Genomic DNA, 6760 nt, shown 5'->3' with positions numbered 1-6760 from the left:
GAACAAAGCTGAACAGAGAATGACTTTGACGAGTTGAGAGAAGAAGGCTTCAGACGATCAAACTTCTCCAAGCTAAAGGAGGAAGTTCGAACCCATAGCAAAGAAGCTAAAAACCTTGAAAAAAGATTTCCTGAATGGCTAACTAGAATAACCAATATAAAGAAGTCCTTAAATGACCTGAGAGAGCTGAAAACCATGACATGAGAACTACATGACAAATGCGCAAGCTTCAGTAACCGACTCGGTCAACTGGAAGAAAGGGCGTCAGTGATTGAAGATCAAATGAATAAAATGAAGTGAGAAGAGAAGTTTAGAGAAAAAAGAGTAAAAAGAAATGAACAAAGCCTCCAAGAACTATGGGAATATGGGAAAAGGCAAAATCTACGTCTGATTTGTGAACCTGAAAGTGAAGGGGAGAATGGAACCAAGTTGGAAAACATTCTGCAGGATATCATCCAGAACTCCCCCAACCTAGCAAGGCAGGCTGACATTCAAATTCAGGAAATACAGAGAATGCCACAAAGATACTCCTCTAGAAGAGCAACTCCAAGACACATAATTGTCAGATTCACCAAAGTTGAAATGAAGGAAAAAATGTTAAGGGCAGCCAGAAAGAAAGGTCGGGTTATGCACAAAGGGAAGCCCATTAGACTAAGAGTGGATCTCTTGGCAGAAACTCTACAAGCCAGAAGGGGGGGTGGGGCAATATTAAACTTTCTTAAAGAAAAGAATTTTCAACCCGGAATTTCATATCCAGCCAAATTAAGTTTTATAAGTGAGGGAGAAATAAAATCCTTACAGACGAGCAAACGCTGAGAGATTTTGTCACCACCAGTCCTGCCCTACAAGAGCTCCTGAAGGAAGCACTAAACATAGAAATGAACAACCGGTACCAGCCACTGCAAAAACATGCCAAAATGTAAAGACCATCAATGCTAGGAAGAAACTGCATCAATTAATGAGCAAAATAACCAGCTAACATCATAGTGACAGGATCAAGTTCACATGTTACAATATTAACCTAAATGTAAATGGGCTAAATGTTCCAATTAAAAGACACAGACTGGCAAGTTGGATAAAGAGTCAGGAGCTCTTGTAGGGCAGGCCTGGTGGTGACAAAACCCATCAGTTTGCTGTATTCAGGAGACCCATCTCACGTGCAGAGACACACATAGGCTCAAAATAAAGGGATGGAGGAAGATCTACCAAGCAAATGGAAAACAAAAAATGGCAGGGGTTGCAATCCTAGTCGCTGATAAAACAGAGTTTAAACCAAGAAAGATCAAAAGAGACAAAGAAGGCCATTACACAATCGTAAATGGATCAATTCAATAAGAAGAGCTAACTATCCAAAATATATATGCACCCAATTCAGGAGCACCCAGATTCATAAAGCAAGTCCTTAGAGACTTACAAAGAGACTTGGACTCCCACACAATGATAATGGGAGACTTTAATACCCTACTGTCAACACTAGACAGATCAATGAGACAGAAAGTTAAGGATATACAGGAATTGAACCCAACTCTGCACCAAGCAGACCTAATAGACATCTACAGAACTCTCCACCCCAAACCAACAGAATATACATTCTTCTCAACACCACCTCGCACTTATTCCAAAATTGACCACATAGTTGGAAGTAAAGCACTCCTCAGGAAATATAAAAGAACAGAAACTATAACAAACTGTCTCTCAGACCACAGTGCAATCAAACAAGAACTCAGGATTAAGAAACTCAATCAGAACTGCTCAACTAAATGGAAATTAAACAACCTGCTCCGGAATGACTACTGGTTACATAACGAAATGAAGGCAGAAATAAAGATGTTCTTTGAAACGAATGAGAACAAAGATACATCATACCAGAATCTCTGGACACATTTAAAGCAGTGTGTAGAGCAAAATTTATACCAATAAATGCCCACAAGAGAAAGCAGGAAAGATCTAAAATTGACATCCTAATATCACAACTAAAAGAACTAGAGAAGCAAGAGCAAACACATTCAAAAGCTAGCAGAAGGTAAGAAATAACTAAGATCAGAGCAGAACTGAAGGAGACAGAGACACCAAAAACCCTCCAAAAAGTCAATGAATCCAGAAGCTGGTTTTTTGAAAAGATTAACAAAATTGATAGACAGCTAGCAAGACTAATAAAGAAGAAAAGAGAGAAGAATCAAATAGATGCAATAAAAAAATGATAAAGGGGATATCACCACTGACCCCACAGAAATACAAAGTACCATCAGAGAATACTAAAAACACCTCTACATAAATAAGCTAGAAAACCTAGAGTAAATGGATAAATTCCTGGACACATACATTCTCCCAAGACTAAACCAGGAAGAAGTTGAATCCCTGAATAGACCAATAACAGGCTCTGAAATTGAGGCAATAATTAATAGCCTACCAACCGAAAAAGTCCAGGACCAGAAAGATTCATAGCCGAATTCTACCAGAGGTACAAGGAGGAGCTGGTACCATTCCTTCTGAAACTATTGTAATCAATAGAAAAAGAGGGAATCCACCCTAACCCATTTTATAAGGCCAACATCATCCTGATACCGAAGCCTGGCAGAGACACAACAAAAAAAAGAGAATTTTAGACCAATATCCCTGATGAACATCCATGCAAAAATCCTCAATAAAATACTGGTAAACCAAATCCACAGCACTTCAAAAAGCTTATCCACCATGATCAAGTGGGCTTCATCCCTGGGATGCAAGACTGGTTCAACATACACAAATCAATAACGTAATCCAGCATATAAACAGAACCAAAGACAAAAACCACATGATTATCTCAATAGATGCAGAAAAGGCCTTTGACAAAATTCAACAGCTCTTCATGCTAAAAACTTAATAAATTCAGAATTGATGGACCATATCTCAAAATAATAAGAGCTATTTATGACAAACCCACAGCCTATATCATATTGAATAGGCAAAAACTGGAAGCATTCCCCTTGAAAGCTAGCACAAGACAGGGATGCCCTCTTTCACCACTCCTATTCAACATAGTGTTGAACTTCTGGCCAGGGCTACCAGGCAAGAGAAAGAAATAAAGGGTATGAAATTAGGAAAAAAGGAAGTCAAATTGTCCCTGTTTGCAGATGACATGATTGTATACTTAGAAAACCTCATCCTCTCAGCCCAAAATCTCCTTAAGCTGATAAGCAACTTCAGCAAAGTCTCAGGATACAAAATCAATTTGCAAAAATCACAAGCATTCTTATACACCAATGACAGACAAACAGAGAACCAAATCATAAGTGAACTCCCATTCACAATTGCTTCAAAGAGAATAAAATATCTAGGAATCTAACTTACAAGGGATGTGAAGGACCTCTTCAAGGAGAACTACAAACCACTGCTCAATGAAATAAAAGAGGACAGAAACAAATGGGAGAACATTCCATACATTCCATGCTCATGGATAGGAAGAATCAATATAGTGAAAATGGCCATACTGTGCAAGGTAATTTATAGATTCAATGCCATCCCCATTAAGCTACCAGTGACTTTCTGCACAGAAGTGGAAAAAACTACTTTAAAGTTCATATGGAAGCAAAAAAGAGCCCACATTGCCAAGACAATCCTAAGTCAAAAGAACAAAGCTGGAGTCATCACACTGACTGACTTCAAACTATACTACAAGGCTACAGTAACCAAAACAGCATGGTACTGGTACCAAAACAGAGCTAGAGACCAATGGAACAGAACAGACCCCTCAGAAATAATATCACACTTCTACAACTATCTGATCTTTGACAAACCTGACAAAAACAAGAAATGGAGAAAGGATTCCCTATTTAATAAATACTGCTGGGAAAAGTGGCTAGCCATAAGTAGAAAGCTGAAACTGTATCCTTTCCTTACACCTTATAAAAAATTAATTCAAGATGCATTAGAGACTTAAATGTTAGACCTAAAACCATAAAAACCCTAGAAGAAAACCTAGGCGACACCATTCAGGACACAAGCATGGGCAAGGACTTCATGTCTAAAACAGCAAAAGCAATGGCAACAAAAGTCAAAATTGACAAATGGGATCTAATTAAACTAAAGAGCTTCTGCACAGCAGAAGAAACTACCATCAGAATAAACAGGCAACCTACAGAATGGGAGAAAATTTTTGCAATCTACTCATCTGACGAAGGGCTAATAACCAGAATCTACAAAGAACTCAGAGAAATTTACAAGAAAAAAAAAAAAAAGAAAAAACAATCCCATCAAAAAGTGGGCAAAGGATATGAACAGACACTTTTCAAAAGAAGACATTTATGCAGTCAACAGACACATGAAAAAATGCTCATCATCACTAGCCATCAAAGAAATGCAAATCAAGACCACAATGAGATACCGTCTCACACCAGTTAGAATGGTGATCATTAAAAAGTCAGGAAACAACAGGTGATGGAGAGGATGTGGAGAAATAGGAACACTTTTACACTGTTGGTGGAACTGTCAACTAGTTCAACCATTGTGGAAAACAGCATGGCGATTCCTTAAGGATCTAGAACTAGAAATACCATTTGACCCAGACATCCCATTACTGGCTATATCCCCAAAGGATTATAAATCATGCTGCTATAAAGACACATGCACACATATGTTTATTGCAGCACTATTCACAACAGTAAAGACTTGGAACCAACCCAAATGTTCATCAATGATAGACTGGATTAAGGAAATGTGGCACATATACACCATGGAGTACTATGCAGCCATAAAAGAGGGTGAGTTCATGTCCTTTGTAGGGACATGGATGCAGCTGGAAACCATCATTCTCAGCAAACTACTGCAAGAACAGAAAACCAAACACCACATGTTCTCACTCATGGATGGGAATTGAACAATGAGAACACCTGGACACAGGAAGGGGAATATCACACACCAGGGCCTGTTGTGGGGTGGGGGGAGGAGGGAAGGATAGCATTAGGAGATACGCCTAATGTATATGACGAGTTAATGGGTGCAGCACACCAACACGGCCCATGTATACATATGTAACAAACCTGCACTTTGTGCATATATTCCCTAGAATATAAACTATAATAAAATAAAATAATAAAATAAAAAAGGGACGATGAAAATAAATGAAATGTAACACACAGCATGTGAGATAATGTTTTAATACATATCTAAAAATGCCTTAAAATTCAATAGAAATTAAATAAAATCTTCTAAAACTTGACAAAAGGAAAGAACAAAAATTACAGACTGGAAAAGCCTGGCTGACTGGAGTGATGTCCTGTCTCAAGAAAGAACAAACAAACACACAAACAAGCAAAGGATTCTGAAAGCAGAGAATCAAACAGATATTTGTACACCGTTCTTCCTTCCTCCTACTAGCACTCTTCATAGTAGGAAAAGGCAAAAACAACCCAAATGTGTCACGAATTGCTTCATCAGTTTTTTTTGGATCTGAAATACTGCCTCAATTTTCAGTTACTCATTGTGGGGTGGACCTGCAGTTACCACATTTGGTCCAAAGTTTTATGCTGATGAAGGTAGACCTGTCCTGCATTTTCAGAGGGACAGAATTCTGGTGTTTCTCCAGGTTTCTTGGCTTACCAGGAATGAAGATCCGGGAAGAATGTATGCGTGTATGTATGCATGTATGTATGTCCATAAGTATTTCCTGTTTTTAGATTTAAAAAATACGGGATACATGTGCAGTACGTACAGGTTTGTTATATAGGTATCCTTTGCCATGATGGTTTGTTGCACCTATTGGCTCATCTTCTAAGTTCTCTTCCCTCACCCCCAGTCCCCAGCGGACCGTGTTGTGCGTTGTTCCCCTCACTGTGTCCTTGTTTTCTCAAAGTTCAACTTTCACTTATTAGTGAGAACATGCGGTGTTTGATTTTTTTGTTACTGTGTTAGTTTGTTCAGTATGATGGCTTCATCCATGTGCCTGCAAAAGACATGATCTCATTCCTTTTTATGACTGCATAGTATTTTATGGTGTGTATGTACCACATTTTCTTTATCCAGTCTAGCACTGAAGCGCATTTGGGTTGGTTTCATGTCTTTGCTGTTGTATATAGTGCTGCAATAAACTTACATGTGCATGTGTCTTTATAGTGGAATGATTTATATTCCTTTGGGTATATAGCCAGTAATGGGATTACTGGGTCAAATGGTGTTTCTGGTTCTAGATCCTTGAGGAATCACCATACTGTCATCCACAATGGTTGAACTAATTTACAGTTTCCCCAACAGTGTAAAAGCGTCCCTCTTTCTTCTCAGCCTCACCAGCATCTATTGTTTCTTAATTTTTTAATAATCACCATTCTGATGGGTGTGAGATGGTATCTCATTGTAGTTTTGATTTTCACTTCTCTGATGATCAGTATTGTTGAGCTTTTAAAAAATATACTTGTTGGTTAGATAAATGTCTTCTTTTGATAAGTTTCTGTTCATATCCTTTGCTCACTTTTGATGGGGTTGTTTGATTTTTTGCTTGTAAATATGTTTAAGTTCCCTGTCAATTTTTGTTATCAGACCTTTGTCAGATGGGTAGGTTGCAATAATTTTCTCCCATCCTGTAGGTTGATTGCTCATGCTGATGATAGTTTCTTTGCTGTGCAGAAGGTCTTTAGTTTAATTAGATCCGATTTGTTAATTTTGGCTTTTGTTGCAATTGCTTTTGACATTTTTGTCATGAAATCTTTGTCCTTGCCTGTGTCCTGAATGATATTGCCTAGGTTTTCTTCTAGGGTTTTTATGGTTTTGGATTTTACATTTAAATCTT

This window comes from Chlorocebus sabaeus, chromosome 24, assembly GCF_047675955.1.
Source record: "Chlorocebus sabaeus isolate Y175 chromosome 24, mChlSab1.0.hap1, whole genome shotgun sequence".
Taxonomy (NCBI): Eukaryota; Metazoa; Chordata; class Mammalia; order Primates; family Cercopithecidae; genus Chlorocebus; species Chlorocebus sabaeus.
Note: the sequence above shows the minus strand (reverse complement) of the source record.